We start from the raw sequence: 17,220 nt of genomic DNA, 5'->3' as shown, positions 1-17,220 counted from the left end.
CTTGAAAAGTTAAAGAATGATATAAAATTTTTTATGATAGTAACGATAAAAAAATTAAAAAAAACATGAAATTACCATAAAAAATGGGCCAACGGCACGCGGTGTTCCCAAGCGGTCACCCATCCAAGTACTGACCGCGCCCAATGTTGCTTAACTTCGGTGATCGGACGAGAACCGGTGTGTTCAACATGGTATGGTCGTTGGCAAACGCTAAACAATATTAATTTCTATTCTACCTGCCAATAAATATATGAAAATTAGTATAAAAAAGCCCTAATAATACTGAAAACATTAGCAAGGTGTGTGCGACGTTGATAAAAATAATCATTACATACGCGCTTGAAAAAGATCGTAATTACATCCATAACTTTGCAGGAATTTTTTTTTTCAATGGTTGACCATAATATCAATCCACTAAGTAATATTTTAGGCCTGTAGCATACTTGAAAAGTTAAAGAATTTTATGATATTATTAATGATAGTAACGATAAAAAAATAAAAAAAAACATGAAATTACCATAAAAAATGGGCCAACGGCACGCGGTGTTCCCAAGCGGTCACCCATCCAAGTACTGACCGCGCCCAATGTTGCTTAACTTCGGTGATCGGACGAGAACCGGTGTGTTCAACATGGTATGGTCGTTGGCAAACGCTAAATAATATTAATTTCTACTCTACCTGCCAATAAATATATGAAAATTAGTATAAAAAAGCCCTAATAATACTGAAAACATTAGCAAGGTGTATGCGACGTTGATAAAAATAATCATTACATACGCGCTTGAAAAAGATCGTAATTACATCCATAACTTTGCAGGAATTTTTTGAAGTGAAACTTCTTTACGCGCGTCATGCAATTTCGAGGACCGGAGTAAAACCGACTCATGACCGTGACGAAAAAACGGGATCATTTCGCTATAGGAGCCTAGCTAATATTATATACCTAGTTTAACTCACTCTCCTAACTCATCTTCGCTGTCTACAGGCAGAGCGCACGACTGTGGTCGTGAAGAACCGAGGTTCGATCCCCGCTTTAACTAATTTTTTTTTTCTTTTTTTATAACTTTTAATTTTTTTTATCACATGCTACTTATAAATATGTCAATAGACAGAAAAATATTATATACCTAGTTTAGGTCACTCTCCGAACTCAGCTTCGCGGTCTAGAGGCAGAGCGCACGACTGTGGTCGTGAAGAACCGAGGTTCGATCCCCGCTTTAACTAATTTTTTTTTTCTTTTTTTATAACTTTTAATTTTTTTTATCACATGCTACTTATAAATATGTCAATAGACAGAAAAAAAGAGAGAATGAAATGAAAAGAGAGAGAGAGAAGAATACTAGAAGTTTCACTTCTGTCTTGCGTAGGCTTGACACACCCACTTTTTTTTTTCAATGGTTGACCATAATATCAATCCACTAAGTAATATTTTAGGCCTGTAGCATACTTGAAAAGTTAAAGAATGATATAAAATTTTTTATGATAGTAACGATAAAAAAATTAAAAAAAACATGAAATTACCATAAAAAATGGGCCAACGGCACGCGGTGTTCCCAAGCGGTCACCCATCCAAGTACTGACCGCGCCCAATGTTGCTTAACTTCGGTGATCGGACGAGAACCGGTGTGTTCAACATGGTATGGTCGTTGGCAAACGCTAAACAATATTAATTTCTATTCTACCTGCCAATAAATATATGAAAATTAGTATAAAAAAGCCCTAATAATACTGAAAACATTAGCAAGGTGTGTGCGACGTTGATAAAAATAATCATTACATACGCGCTTGAAAAAGATCGTAATTACATCCATAACTTTGCAGGAATTTTTTTTTTCAATGGTTGACCATAATATCAATCCACTAAGTAATATTTTAGGCCTGTAGCATACTTGAAAAGTTAAAGAATTTTATGATATTATTAATGATAGTAACGATAAAAAAATAAAAAAAAACATGAAATTACCATAAAAAATGGGCCAACGGCACGCGGTGTTCCCAAGCGGTCACCCATCCAAGTACTGACCGCGCCCAATGTTGCTTAACTTCGGTGATCGGACGAGAACCGGTGTGTTCAACATGGTATGGTCGTTGGCAAACGCTAAATAATATTAATTTCTACTCTACCTGCCAATAAATATATGAAAATTAGTATAAAAAAGCCCTAATAATACTGAAAACATTAGCAAGGTGTATGCGACGTTGATAAAAATAATCATTACATACGCGCTTGAAAAAGATCGTAATTACATCCATAACTTTGCAGGAATTTTTTGAAGTGAAACTTCTTTACGCGCGTCATGCAATTTCGAGGACCGGAGTAAAACCGACTCATGACCGTGACGAAAAAACGGGATCATTTCGCTATAGGAGCCTAGCTAATATTATATACCTAGTTTAACTCACTCTCCTAACTCATCTTCGCTGTCTACAGGCAGAGCGCACGACTGTGGTCGTGAAGAACCGAGGTTCGATCCCCGCTTTAACTAATTTTTTTTTTCTTTTTTTATAACTTTTAATTTTTTTTATCACATGCTACTTATAAATATGTCAATAGACAGAAAAATATTATATACCTAGTTTAGGTCACTCTCCGAACTCAGCTTCGCGGTCTAGAGGCAGAGCGCACGACTGTGGTCGTGAAGAACCGAGGTTCGATCCCCGCTTTAACTAATTTTTTTTTTCTTTTTTTATAACTTTTAATTTTTTTTATCACATGCTACTTATAAATATGTCAATAGACAGAAAAAAAGAGAGAATGAAATGAAAAGAGAGAGAGAGAAGAATACTAGAAGTTTCACTTCTGTCTTGCGTAGGCTTGACACACCCACTTTTTTTATAAATTTTTACTAACTTTACCAGAATTCAATACCAGGTTTAAATGGAAAAATACTGGACAAAATAAGGTGACGTCTTGTCCTATTTTTTTACAGGTATGTAAATGGATGTTTTGAAGCTCCATAGCTCTATCAGACAACGAGGTGATTTCGTAGACGTGGCATGCGTTTCATTAAGAGCATCTTAAAATTCAGGTCTTATTCCAAATGGCACATTCAGTAGGGTTCCATATTAAATCAACACAATGAAAATTCAACACACTTTTAAAAATTGATATAAAGTCATTAGAAACGATGAAAAAAAAAGTTAAACCTAACCTAACCTACTTAACCCAGTTAATAAAGTTTTTGTTTCATCACTTTCCATGACTTTATATAACTTTTTAAAGATGTGATGAATTATCATTTTGATGATTTATTCGGTAGCAACAAAATATCCAAGTACGTAGTAAATTCAAATATCGTAACGTGTGTCTATGCACTTGGATTTGCTTTGTTAATATATTATGACGAATTACGAAAATATTAAGAGTTTTCTGAACACGTTTTCCGTCATCGTGATAACACATTAACAGGAAACCTTATTTCATTCGTTAAGATCCTGCAATCCCGTTTGTAACCGGATTACGAATAATTTGAAGAGATTCTTAATAATTAACAATACTCATTTTTCTTCGTGTATGCTTCTAACTGGGTACCCAGTTTAAAATGAATTTCTTTAATTAAGTATGACATAAATATTGTAATCATTGTACAAGTGCCTTTGAGCATAAAAGAGGCAACGGACGAACCCATCCGACGACATCCGGCAAGATACCAACTTGATGTAATCCACCAATAATAGAAACGCTGCGCACACAGCTGTAGAGTCCCAGGTATTTAGCGCTTATTGACAAAAACCTGACACAATAATAATTTACTGGGTTGACATTATTAAATATTTCGTACGTTAAGTCAACACTGTTGCATTTATATTATGGCCCAAAGTAGGCTCGGATAGTCGCGGATGTGGGGTACCGAACGATATATTGCCTACAAAACTGTTCAAACATTCCTACAGAAAGTGGGTTAATTCATTTGCATAATAATTGTTATTGATCCGAATTGGTTCGTCCGAGAACATAAGTGCGGAATAATCTACATATCAAATGAATGAGTTACTCATTAATGATGAGGTAATGGTGATCGTATCAGTTATAGGTTAATGCAAACCCAAAACTCACACAGATGCATTACTTGCATATAGCATGTTTCAAACTTGTATTTTTTATAATAATTTTGGAATTTCGAAAAGAAAATTAAAAAGAAAAAATTTATATATTAAAAAAAAAAAAATTTCATACAAATTTTTTCGAATAATTGTAAAATATAACGGATTCGCACGTTGAGGACGGGCTGTTTCAGAGAATTTCAACAATTCTTCTTATTTCAAAGTTAATTTTTAGGTTCTAAGAAAGTTTTTTTCGAGTTCTCTTATTAATTCATTTCTGTCAATCAACTAGCCTATAATAATATAATAACAGAACTTGAATAGGACTTTCACAGAACCCGAAAATGAACGTTATAATTTGATGAATTATTCAAATTTCAAAGTTAATTTGTGAAGGTTCTATTCAAGTTCTGTTATGATTTCAGTTTTGTGAAGCAACTGGCCAATAATGATATAATGATAGAACTTAAATAGAAACCTTCACAGAACTCGCAAATCAACTTTGAAATTTGAGGAATTGTTCAAATTTCGTGAAATAACCCATCCTAAGTCTTTTTATCGGTGAGATTATAATAAATTACATTTATTTAGAAACACTGCGTTTTATAAGTTTGTAGTGTCCAGGAATTCAATTAAATGATTGAATTAATTTTGAATAAAGAAGTTTTGATATGCGGCAAAGATTAGGGAGAACACATCACGGGTTCATTCTCAGACGTTGTTAAATTTAATGTGTTATTTAAAATAATAAATTGAAATTCGATCGCCACGGTAAAGGCATTATATTGAGAGGCGCTTTTACACTCGTAAGTGCCTCTTTTGAGCGTACTAACATCATCTAATTTTCATATAAATGTGTCGTAAAACAGGCGCACATCAGGGATCATACTGCTCGAAGCTCTAAACTCGAAGCCCGACGCTCTATGTTTTGAGATAAGTAACCACAATGTCATCATTTGAGCGCGGGAAGTATGAAGACACCGGTTAAATGACACGCCCGCACATGTCGCGTATCACTCTCAATGATCTCCGTAACTCGATACTGTTTGCTCAGCCTTATGGTATCACTACCTGTGCCAGGTAACACTAGTGTTGTTTTAGGTCACAGCTGATCAATCAGATCCGATGTTCCTAGAACTACACAGTCCGGTTGTTAACTTCACATTAAACAGGTTAAATATAAAACAAAACCTTATTGGGTATTATTTATTGACTGGCTTATTTATATATTTAATAGTTCTAGGAAGCAGTAAGACCATTAAGTTGAACACCGTCGTTATTGCTTAATACGACAGAATCAGATTACGCAAAACTGACAGCGTTTTACACATCTGATTTTAACGACTGCAAAAAAGGCTGCGTCTGTAATCTTTACTACTGTTGAAGCTTTGCAGACCATTACTCTTCATCTGACTTCTCTGACACACTCTAAATGTTAACCTCACAATTTCGGCACCTTCAAAATGGTGACCTCTTAATTTTCGGCTCTAAGAATAGATCATTACACATTCCTAATAATAGATTATCGATTAGTACCTACCTTCATCTTGCTTATTCAACGCTCTAAATGTGTATAGGTCGAGGATATTTTTACTGAATTGTTTGCCTTTGGCATTGATATATCTGGAGTTTTTTTTTTAAATTTGCCCACCATATAAATTTGTTGAAAACCACTCTAATGTACGCTCGTGAAACAGCTAAGATTTCAATTAAACACCGAAAATGCATTTAAAATTTGCATGGTAGATCACTTATTTAAGAGCCAAGTCAATTGTGTGAAAGGTTTTAGTTGTAACGGCCTCGCTTTCAACTACCTTTTAACGTTTTTTATGACATCTGGTCCTTACATTTTTTAGGTGGAGTGGATTTTTTGGAGTTGGACAATGGATTCCTATAGATTGATGCAATGTAAAAACATTTAATTGAACACCTTTTACTTATTATTATTTCTGCACTTAGTTCTGTTTCGATATACGTACATTGTCACTTCTTTACAGTACGTGTCCGTAATTTAAAATCTTGAACTTAACATCAAGGTGCTTTGACGTGTTCATAATTTTCGTAAGTCAATCAACTGCAATTAAAACGGTATGCAGGAGCGTACGCATTGTCCAAATTCTTTCCAAGTACGCGACAAATGTTAATGGATTGGTGGTTTATATTCATGTCACAGGTAACACAGTTGTAAGTGGTTGACATTCAAAACATTCGAGGACGAACACACGAACAATTAACTACGAAGGTATTTTTAGTTGTCCTCTGTCACCAAATTTTCGTGTAGTTTCTAGCTTTAATGGGTGATTTAAAATGTTTTTTTTTTTATTATTATTATCAAAGACTGCAAACATTTCGTGGCTTGACATTACACAAATGAAAAAAAGGTTCTTTTTTTAAACCGCTTTATTTAGTTCTACAGGTCGACCGGGTTCGGTTGATCTCAACCTTCATCAGGACAATAAACATATAAATTATATACATTATATGTTTATTGTCTTGATGAAGGTTGAGATCAACCAAAACCAGTCAACCTGTACTATATAACTAAATGAAATAAAAGTGGTTTTAAACAAATAACTTTTTTTATTTGTTCATAGATACTCATATCACATACTATGTAGGTACCACACTTTCTTCGATTTTTCAATCAAAATTATTATATTAAGTGGTCCTTTGTCACCATGTGTGGTTTCTGACTCCATTAGAGAGCAGCTTTCTCCAATTTTTCACCAGTATATTTAGTTGTCCTCAGTCGCCAATTAACTTTACTTAAACGAGAGATATATTTTGTAGCTATAAGTCACCAAATTTGGTTTCTGACTCTACCGGCCAATACAAACTGTAGCTTTCCCCATTTTTTACAATATTTAGTTGTCAAAAAGTGTTGTTTCTGACTCCATCGGTCAATATAAAGTGTTTTCATCAGTAAAAATCTTTGGTTGTGAAGACAATGGGGTCTACAATAATATTCTTTGTTTTTCATCGATAAATGTGTTGAGTTTGTCCTCGATCGCCTAGTTGTCGTGTTGGTTCTGGCTCCGGTGGGCGATTTTGTATGCAGCTTTCCTCCTTTTTTGTCGATAAATATATTCGTAATCCACCCACGTATATTTTTTGTGAAGTATTTCGTATTACTCAACCGAGCAAAGTTTAATACTAGGTACTAACTTGTCAAGCTGGTTTCTTGATAAAGATTTTTTACGCGGTTGTTTCGAAATTTTCCCTGACTCGCGGTGCTTGGACAAGAGATTTCAATTTGGAATTGATCACAAAGATAAGGAAATATCTTTGTTTCAATCCCACGATAAAATTCGAACAGGTACCTACTTGACTTGTAGAAGGAATTCTTTTGATAGTGCATTGATGTCCATAATCATATGTCAAATAAATTAGACAATTACATGGCAGTTATTTATCAAATCGTTTTTATTATCATATAGTGATTACGCATCACAGATACGATACATAATATGATTTTATTATTATGCATATACATTGGCAAACCCGTGAAAAATCACGAGATATATACTTATTGTAGGATTTGTGAAGCTAAAAACATTTAAAAAAATAAATTATAATATGGACTTTCAAAAACAAATATTGCAAATTTTCTTTATGATGTAATTATATTTTTTTGTTGACAAGTTAAAATTTTCCTTTCAAAAAGTTAAAAAATACCGTTAGTTAAAAAAAATCAAAGAAATACGTACTTCAAATATAAAATCATTTATGATATAAAAATAAAATTATTTATAACTAACTTTTATGTGAAGACAAATTTAAAAAAAGGAAACATTTGTATTACATTAGAGTGATTATCAATTTCCGCAAAAATAAGAATGTTATCAATTGATTTATTATGTTTCTTTCCGAGCAATCCAGCTGCTTGTTGTTGGCAATATTTTTATATGTTTTTTCTTTTAGATCAAAAACATTATAATTCAATTTATAAACAAAACAGTTTATTTATAAACAAGTTCTTCTGTGTAATTTTATTACGCATGATAGCTGTTTGCCTTTTGAAGGCATTATCTGTCGGTTAGTGTAATAATTATCAAACTTACAGAAGGCGAAATAGCTGTCACACGTATTAATAATTAGTCAGCAAAACTTGTTCATAAATAAACTGTTTTTTTTACTTAATTATAATATTACTGAATAAATAAAAGATAAACTTAAAATATAAATAGAGACATACAAATTAAACTTGATACAATAAAAAAACAGTTAAAAAGTTGGTAATTTTGTTTCAGGAATCGGGAAATTAAGATTGTTTGGAGTAAAGTGTCAATTTCTTTCGAAATTTTGTTTCCGCACACTGTGTTAGTTTTTATTAACCCACAGAGTAGAAAATAAGTGATACGATCTTTACAAAACATTCAACGAAATAATACTGTTGTACATTTTTCGTCGTTGAATATTATTATTTTTATAATAATCATTGCATTTGAAGAGATTCATTACTGATTTGAATAGATTCATTACTGAATTGAAGAGATTCATTACTGAATTGAAGGGATTTAAAGTGAAAATAATATTTTCTTATTGCAAGACAAAAATTATTAATTATATATTATCTGATAGTATTATTGTCCTAGCGTCTGGACGATGTAGGCCCTCTGATTGGTCAAATTTAAATTGTTTGTTTCGGTTAAATTCCGCTAACTTCAAAATTATGACCCGATTTAATACTAAAATAGGATCCGCAGATTTCTTCAAAAGCATCTTTTCTGCTCAAATAATTTTTAGATAATATCGAAGAAAATATGTTTTAGAAAGTTCACAATGCATTGGATTAATTACATTACAGTAAAAATTATCCACAATTACGTTTTATATATTTGACGTCTGTCAAGAATCAGACATTCCAGGGTTCCTTAAAAATGTCAATCCCTCCTTTACCGGCCGCTGGAGTAGTTTTGCTATTGGCCGACAGAGCGCATAAGAGCGATATACAAATACGTACAATTTCATTTATTCAAACAACGGTAATTATTTACGTGAAACTACAGTTTTAATACGCATTTACAAATAAAACAAACATTTGATTCAACTTAATGACAATAAACAACAAGTCTTTGCATGTACGATTTTGAAAAATATTGATATTTAATATTATTTACGTAAATAATAATTTCGCACTATTTGACAGAACACCGACATGAAGTTAACAATACGCGGAAGTATAGGCACTGCCAACTCAATAAAATAACATGAAAGACAATCGGAAGATAGAAACGCTTCGTTGATTGTAAAATTAGTCAACAAATCTCTAATCTGACATGTACTTATATGTTTAATAAAACAATCATTTTGCCAGGTATATAATATACATTATATTAAGGTATTATTCGGAATCGCTAGACATAATTCTTCGGATTTACCTTAATTAATATAAAAGGAATCTGAATGCATTTGGGATTTTTTTAATTTTAGCATTTTAATTTTTAATTACGTAAAATTAAAATTCGCTTTCGTTGTATTGGATGACAGCCGGAATAATTTCTATTGATGATATTTTCTTTTTTTGGTATTCCTGATGTGGCTAGAATTTTTACCATTTACTCTATGCAAATACTAGGTAGGTGGTACTATTTTAGCCAAGCTCGAAAAATAAAATAAAGGTATTTTGGTTTCTTTTACAAGTAAGGAAATATTAAAAAAAAGGTTATTATAGGTTAGGATAGGTTAGGTTGGGTTATGCTAGGTTAGGTTAGGTTAGGTTGGATTAGTATAGTTTAAGTTAGTTTATAGGTTAGGTTAGATTAAGTTGGATTATTATAGGTTAGGATTAGTCAGGTTATGTTAGGTTAGGTAACGTTAGTTAGGTTATTACGGGTTAGGTTAGGTTGGGTTATTATAGGTTAGGTTGGATTTTTATAGGTTAGGCTGGATTATTGTAGGTTAGGTTAGGTTATTATAGGTGAGGTTAAATAAAATAATAATGATAATAATAGCGAAATAAATCATTTGTGTTTTTTAAGTAGGCACTATTTTGCCGGAATATTGTATTACATTATAACTTTTTAATTTACGTTTTTCAATTGTCTCTAGCCGTTCATTTCAGGAATACCGACAAAAGAAAATGTTATCAACATAAATTATTCAGGCTGTTATCCCATACAGCGAAAGCGAATTTTCATTTTACATAATTAAAAATTAAAAAGCTAAAATTATAAATTTCCCAAATGCTGTTCGATTCCTTTTATAGTAATTAAGGTAAATCAGAAGGTATTATTTAAAAATATTTCGTATTTTTCCGTGTCCAGCGATACCGAATAATTACCTATATTAATTTACATTTAGCCATTTAGGCAATTATTCGGGAAAGGTAAAGTTTTAGCCGAACAACTGTCATTCTTATATGCCTAAACTCCTTCCTGTTCCGTGATTTAACAATATATACTCACCCTCTCTCTGTGAATGACCTAATATCTACCTATTAAATATAATTGTTGTTAGTATCACTTAAACTGGGCGAAGCCCAACCAAGTGCCGCCCGAAGGGCCTAGCAGAAAAAAACCCGCGGAGCGGGTTTTTAACTGCTAGTTGGTTAATATTATGACGAACCAAATCTCAACTCTTTAAGGCTTTATTTTGAGTTTTTCTTGGTACGAAGTATTTTTAATTGTTAAAACGGCTCACGTTTTATTCCGTATGGACATATAGATACATTTGTAATTTGTTCATAATGCTTCCTTTAATAAATCAAACACAAAGAGTATTTTATAGCCTACGGGTTACTAGCATTTTTAGTTTTTTAAACAAAGTAAGATAATTTATTTAGAATTTGTAAGTCTGCAATGTTATTTATCGATATTCAAATGTCAGTTGTTAAATTATTTTATAACATCGAAGATATTGGAATACCCATACTTGATACTCGTATCTTGGCAATAGTTAGGTTAATCGTAAATCATTAAATTAATTGCATTTACCAAATACATTGAGGAAGATACTATTACATTCGCTTTGGTGTGACATCACCATTTAGTATTGAATAAATTATTTAATCTATGTTCAACAAGTTAATCTGAATTAAAAGGTACTTTTTAAACTTCATCTCCTTCCTTTTCCTCTGTCTGTCGTTTCTTCTTCTGATAATATACTTCACTCATGGCCAGCATAGGTCTAACTAGAAAGTTTATAGGTTTCAGAATGTTTTGTCAAATCTTCTTCACTGACTAAAATCACTAACCGGAGCTTCGTTCTGTTTGCCTCGGTTGAAACTTGTGCAACCGTCCAGGTCAAATGAGGCCCTTAGCTCTAGTGCCAAAATGGCTCCAAGTACGAGGAGAAAAATGAGTATTACTGATTTATTAAGAATCTTTAAATTATTGATAATCCGTTAAAAAACGGGATTGCAGGCCTTTAACGAATGAGTTAATAGGTTTCCTGATAAACTTTTAGTAAATATCGAATACATTTTCACGATTTCGGAACACGAGTATACATATATAATAAAATAACAATACTAATTTTTCTCCGTGTACTATTAGATAAATATCAGTAGATACACCGAGAAACCTGCTAATTTATTAAAAATCTCTTCAAATTATTCGTGATTCCATTAAGAACGGGACTGCAGGCTCTTGACGAATAAATTGATAGGTTTCATGTTAAACTTTTAGTAAAAAAGGACGTCGGAACACATATGTGTTAACAGGGCAAACGCAGGAAAGTTCTAACATTTTATTAAGAAACGGCCTGCTGTCCCGTTTTCAACAGAATACTTATAAATCAGTAATACCAATTTTTCTCTGGGTATTTTTTCTAATGATAATCAAATTATCAAATCATTATAACCAATATCTTTAAGGCGTTCTGTTTTCTTTGTTTGAAATAATGATGATAGCAATATCATTCACTCGTAAATCGTATTTACCTTTGAAAACCACAATGATTGCCGGTTTGAACTGAACAAATAATACATGATAGAAATACATCTGGGTTAAAGTTACTCACGAGAAAACCACAGGTTAGATTTCATTGATATAAAAATTATTTTAGTTAGTACCTATATCTGATGTTATTTACATACTTTATAGAGTCGACAGAATTGAGCATTAGGTTGGCACCTAATTGATCCTATTTATTATCGAAAATGTTCTTCTAGGATCATCTTGCGAGCAGTAATGAACTTTGTAAATGTTGTGTCCAGTTTTATAGTAGATAGTAATACATAATTATACTTACAATAAAATTATCTCTGCAATGTATTTCATGGTCAAATAAAAAACAAATATTGTTGAAATCCTTCATTTATCAATGGTATTAACTCAACTACTATGTCCTTCAATTTTAACCTAGTACATGTTCCATCTTACTTATATGACTATTACGCATCCGTTTCATACTCTCTTACGTATAGTTAAGCCATGCTTAATCCTTCAATGGTCAGTGTAGATGATCTGTTTCATACCACCAAAAATGAATGCCTTTTAAGAAGTTCTAGTCACTTGGAGCCCACTGTATTATATAAACTATATACCAGCCCACATGATTTAGATCCATAAATGATGACAAGAGGAAATTTTTCAAACAAAATCAATTTTTATGCAACCCGTCGAAAGTGTTTGATTCTTAATTTCTGCAGGTATTCAAAAAATATATTGAAATTAAAATAAATAATCTTGTAGGTATTTATAAAATACTTAATGACTATTTTTTTATTCCCCTTCTTACGTTTTTTAAACATCGATGCATCTATTTTCTAATGACTGCGAATGGAACCTTCCTACCCGGAATTGGAATCGACAACGCTACCAACTGCGCCAAATCTCGATTGGATAAGACCGACATTTATTGGGTATGTTAACTGGTTTAAGTCATCGAATTTCCGAGAAATGTGTATTTTTTTATTTATTTATTTATCGTTTCTTTACATTGTATCTTTTTTTTAAAGTTATAATTTTTAACCTCACTAGGACAAGCCTGTGTTGAGGTGTTAAAATCCCATGTATAATCGTGGGTGTGTGCATGATTGCTACCAAATTGATAGAATGCATTGTCATCGACAACAAGTCAATCTGTGGAGTTTCAGCTCGATCGGTTCAGGAAGTGGACTAAATTCTTTTCCAAGGTTTGTCTTCATTCACGAAAACAAAAGTGAAACCAAATTACATGTAGTTAATTAATAAAATAATTTACACAAAAAGAACATAAATGTTTTTTTTTTTTGAAAAGAAATACCGAGCAGGGAAGGGTTAAGTTGGGATTAACTAAAGGTGTGGACATAAGTCAAGTTTCTTACAATTGTTTAAGTAAGGGGATTATGTATAGGTAAATATATTGTTTTCGAGGAGATGGAGATGCATACGGAAGTACTGCATTTCCTGCAGTCGGACAGCGATTTACTTTGTTAGCCTTTATTGCAAGAGTATTACGAGGGATTACCACCTCCGTGTCGTAATGAACATAACTGTAATACTTCCATGCAAACCAACTTGTCCACCTTATTAAGTATTAACTGAGGCGTGCAAATTGTTGAATATAACATGGTCGAATAAGAAAACTGTAGATACGTAAAATACTGTGATACGTTATAAAATACGCGTGGGACGTTTGAGTTTATTGCGAATCTATTGCTGCAAATTAATGTAATAACACGGTGTACATAAGTCATTTTGATTTTCAATTTGACAGTAGCAATAAGTTTAACTGTAATGCAGAAATCGATTTTCTGCAGTTTGCAACTCTCGTAGCACAGCACTTGCGTCATGTCATATCAACCCATTTGTCGCTCTGATATTTTCATTGGTCAAACAATGACGTGTTATAAAATAGTAGCATCCAATAGTTGGCTGAATAGCAAGTAATTATCGCAAATGAAACAAGCAAAAACAGCAAATAATTTTTTTTAAATAACCCTAGCCATATTAAACACATGCCATTGCATAACAATTCAACTTTATGCCGTCATAAACAAAAAGGCAGCAAGGAATTTGTAAAAGTCACATGCTTTAGTACTTTTTTATTATAATAGGTAAAACGTCTCGAATATCAGAATGTGACCCTTGCAGATTCATAGCTGCCATTTTGCTTATGACGGCAGTATACATTTCAACTGACAACTTACTGATGCTGCTTCATCTAAAATTATCAAACAATCGTAAAGTTTACTCAAAATAGAGACAAAATATGGCACATGTTTTGATTCGTCTCAATGATATTGAGAATAGGTGCACATGGTAAAGAAAAATGGAAAAAAGTCAAGCCTTATTGGTGCTAAATGTCTACTAATTACTGAACTATTTTATTAAGTTCTGGAAAAAGTCATAATGACTCTATGTAACTTGTATAGTCAAGATACTGAAGTTATCTCTCAATAAGGGAAAAGTGTTCATAAGAGATCTCATCTACTAAAGTTACAACCATCTTCAACAATCCAAGAATGCTGATTCCGTTCCTTTTCTGACAAGTGATGCAGGCTATGCTCTTCGTTCTTCGGTATTCATTTCCCTGTTCGTCAGTTACCCGTGGACAGTTCAAAGTGATTTATTTACCCGAGTTTTAGTTTGCCGGGAAATCAGTCATCACCTCCCGTTACGAACACGAGGAATCTACCAGGTTCCCATGGAGTGGAGGATTGCAGGTCGTTATTTGTTGTTATTAAACCAGGGTTCAAGTTGGATCAGAATGATAAACAATAACCATGTTTCCCGAGGCAAATTTGTTACAACTCACAACGCATTCATATTTTATTTGGGGTTAATAATGATCATTTTAAGCGTGTGAACAAATAAATAATTAGCTTAAGAGGGATGGCTGCGCGGCCTTTTTCATGCGATACTTAAAATTTGGACATGAGGCCAAAATACTTGTAACCAAACTAAATAAATTTTTTTGTCAGTGATACAGGTAACTCACAAAATATTTGGTAAAGTTTCCTCTAAAATGTTTTATAATTTAAAAAATAAGTAAATGAAATGGCTCATACCGGTACTAGTTATTTGCTGCACATTTTGATAAATTTTGAAAAATACATTATTCAGTTTGTACAAGTACTTTGGCATCAAATCCAAATTTAAGATTTGTTTGAAAAAGGTCACGCAGCCTTTCCTCTCAACGACTGTCATTTTTAATTTATTCATAAAAACTGAAAGTTGTTGAATTATTTGTGAACAAATCAAGTGTTAAAATTGCACTTTCTTCGGACGGGTTGTTTCAGAGAATTTGAAAATTCTTTAAATTTCAAAATTAATTTTCAAGTTCTTTTCAGATTCTGTTATTATTTCAGTTATGTCAAGTAACTGGCCTATAATGATTTAATAACATAACTTAAATGGGACTTTCGCGGAACCCGAAAATGAACTTTGAAATTTGATGAATTGTTCAAACTCTATGAAACTATCCATCCTTAGATAGCAGCGTGTTATTCTTGCTATTGTTCAAATTTTAAAGTAGGACCAAAACAAAGTTTTGAAAAGCAGATTTATGAGTAACATTTAACAAAATGAATTCTTCTTCAGTCTTTTCCTCATTCCATGGTGGACATGGCTCCTTTACTCCTGGTGGTTCTGCGCTCTTTGAAGAGCTGCGGATACCGACCTTCCGGACGCCTATGAAATTCATGGAACTTAAAGCCCTGGACAAAAGTGCGATTTTTTATGAATGAATCTCTTCAAATTAACGAATGAATATATAGGTTTCCTAGTAAACCTTTAGTCAAATACGATTGTATTATAACTAATGTAAAATCGTAATATTAATATTATCAGGGTAAATGCAGGTGCATGAAAACGTTTTCCGATGTATTATGGATGTACTAAAAGTTTATCAGAAATTGGCCTCAATCTTGTTTTATTCAAACTATACCAAATATTTAACGAGATTTTTAATAAATTAGCAATACTCATTTTTCTAAGTGTGTTGAGTAGGTTTTGACATTTTTCGTACATCTTTCCCCTCACCCCGCGGCGTCAAAATGTTCTCAAATAGCTCCATCCAGGGACTTTTAGTTTCATAGTGATATTTGGTCACTCATTTTATTTTGGTCAAGTGACCATAAGTTTCTCCAGGTTCGAGTTATCGGTTTGGCAAGCAATGTGTCCAAAGTATCTTAAAATACGCCGTAGGCTGACAGTTGATAGCCTATTGTGAATGCTTAACTCTTCCAGAAAAGACATTATTGCGCCTGGTAATCCGTGGAATCCTGAGAAGTTTTCTTCAGCACCACATATCGAGATCTCTATCAGCTTTCTCGAGTTGGTTCTAACTGTCCATGTTTACACACAGCATAGAAATATGTAGAAAATCAAAATCACAATAAAAAATGTCACATTGTAAAACTTTTCAGAAGAAACTTACAAATGACAAAACTCTCTCTACCTATCGCCATCAAAGTACCTACCTATCGATGTGTTCTAAAATATGGCTTTTTAAGTTTTTATACACAAAAAGGGTATTTACTTTGATACGTCTACGCACGCCACGTCCTGAATCAACATTTTTTTCTGTTATTTATTGAGCGTAATAGAGGGATCGAAAGGGATGTTCCACAACGTTGTGGTATAGTACCTGAGAGGATGGTTGATACGTCGGCCGGTAAATAGGTACAATGAAACCCCGCGGGGTGAGAACATGCTTAAAAAAACTGTGGCTTTCATCCCAACAAAGCGTTTTTTAAGTATTATGAAGTCCGATAAACGTCATCATATTTTTGTATTTTGTATACGGCTCGCTGGGACCAATGCACTCCGACGAATTCTGTGGAAAGATCGAGGCGTTTTTTCTACGATACCTCTCCGGGAGAGCTGCCAGTGGCGGAACTATGCATTGCAAGACCCCGCAATGCCATCGGGCCTTCATTTATAAGAATATATTACAGCAACCTACCGGTAATACCTTTGTTTGAACAAATAAATTTATAAAAATGAGAGATTTCTTATAATTAAAATGAGTACTACTCAGTTTTGTAAGACCTATTTACATAGGTCAAAAACAATTTTAAAAAGAACAACTTAATAAAAATATTTACAAAGCATAATCTAATTACATTATTTTGTCACAACTAGTGAACACATGTTTTGAGGGTAACAGTGAATTGAAACAATAGATCAGTATTATTTGAGGTAATTTTGTCAGATTTTAATATCGCAGAAGATTTATCAATTTTTATTTAAGTAGGTAGACAGGTAAAATCTTTTTACACCATTTTTACGACTTAGAAATGTAATA

The 17,220-nt window shown here is 32.8% G+C and overlaps 1 protein-coding gene and 4 non-coding genes across 8 annotated transcripts in view; 1 reads left to right on the top strand and 4 right to left on the bottom strand.

Annotated features, from left to right (window-relative positions):
• dpy (fibrillin-like protein dumpy) overlaps window positions 1-17,220 on the top strand; it is a 297,715-nt gene that overhangs the window by 40,330 nt on the left and 240,165 nt on the right. The gene's annotated exons all lie outside the window — the stretch shown is intronic.
• On the bottom strand, window positions 87-205 carry LOC149421808 (5S ribosomal RNA). The gene has a single exon (XR_016302560.1). It is a non-coding gene; the product is annotated as a 5S ribosomal RNA (ribosomal RNA).
• Window positions 529-647, bottom strand: LOC149421807 (5S ribosomal RNA). The gene has a single exon (XR_016302559.1). It is a non-coding gene; the product is annotated as a 5S ribosomal RNA (ribosomal RNA).
• On the bottom strand, window positions 1,533-1,651 carry LOC149421806 (5S ribosomal RNA). The gene has a single exon (XR_016302558.1). It is a non-coding gene; the product is annotated as a 5S ribosomal RNA (ribosomal RNA).
• On the bottom strand, window positions 1,975-2,093 carry LOC149421805 (5S ribosomal RNA). The gene has a single exon (XR_016302556.1). It is a non-coding gene; the product is annotated as a 5S ribosomal RNA (ribosomal RNA).

The sequence above is a fragment of the Hesperophylax consimilis genome, chromosome 8 (genome assembly GCF_061612785.1).
Source record: "Hesperophylax consimilis isolate HC1 chromosome 8, BYU_Hcon_1.0, whole genome shotgun sequence".
In the NCBI taxonomy this organism is placed as follows: Eukaryota; Metazoa; Arthropoda; class Insecta; order Trichoptera; family Limnephilidae; genus Hesperophylax; species Hesperophylax consimilis.
The sequence above is the reverse complement of the archived record's forward strand: the minus strand, read 5'-3'. Positions and strand labels throughout refer to the sequence as shown.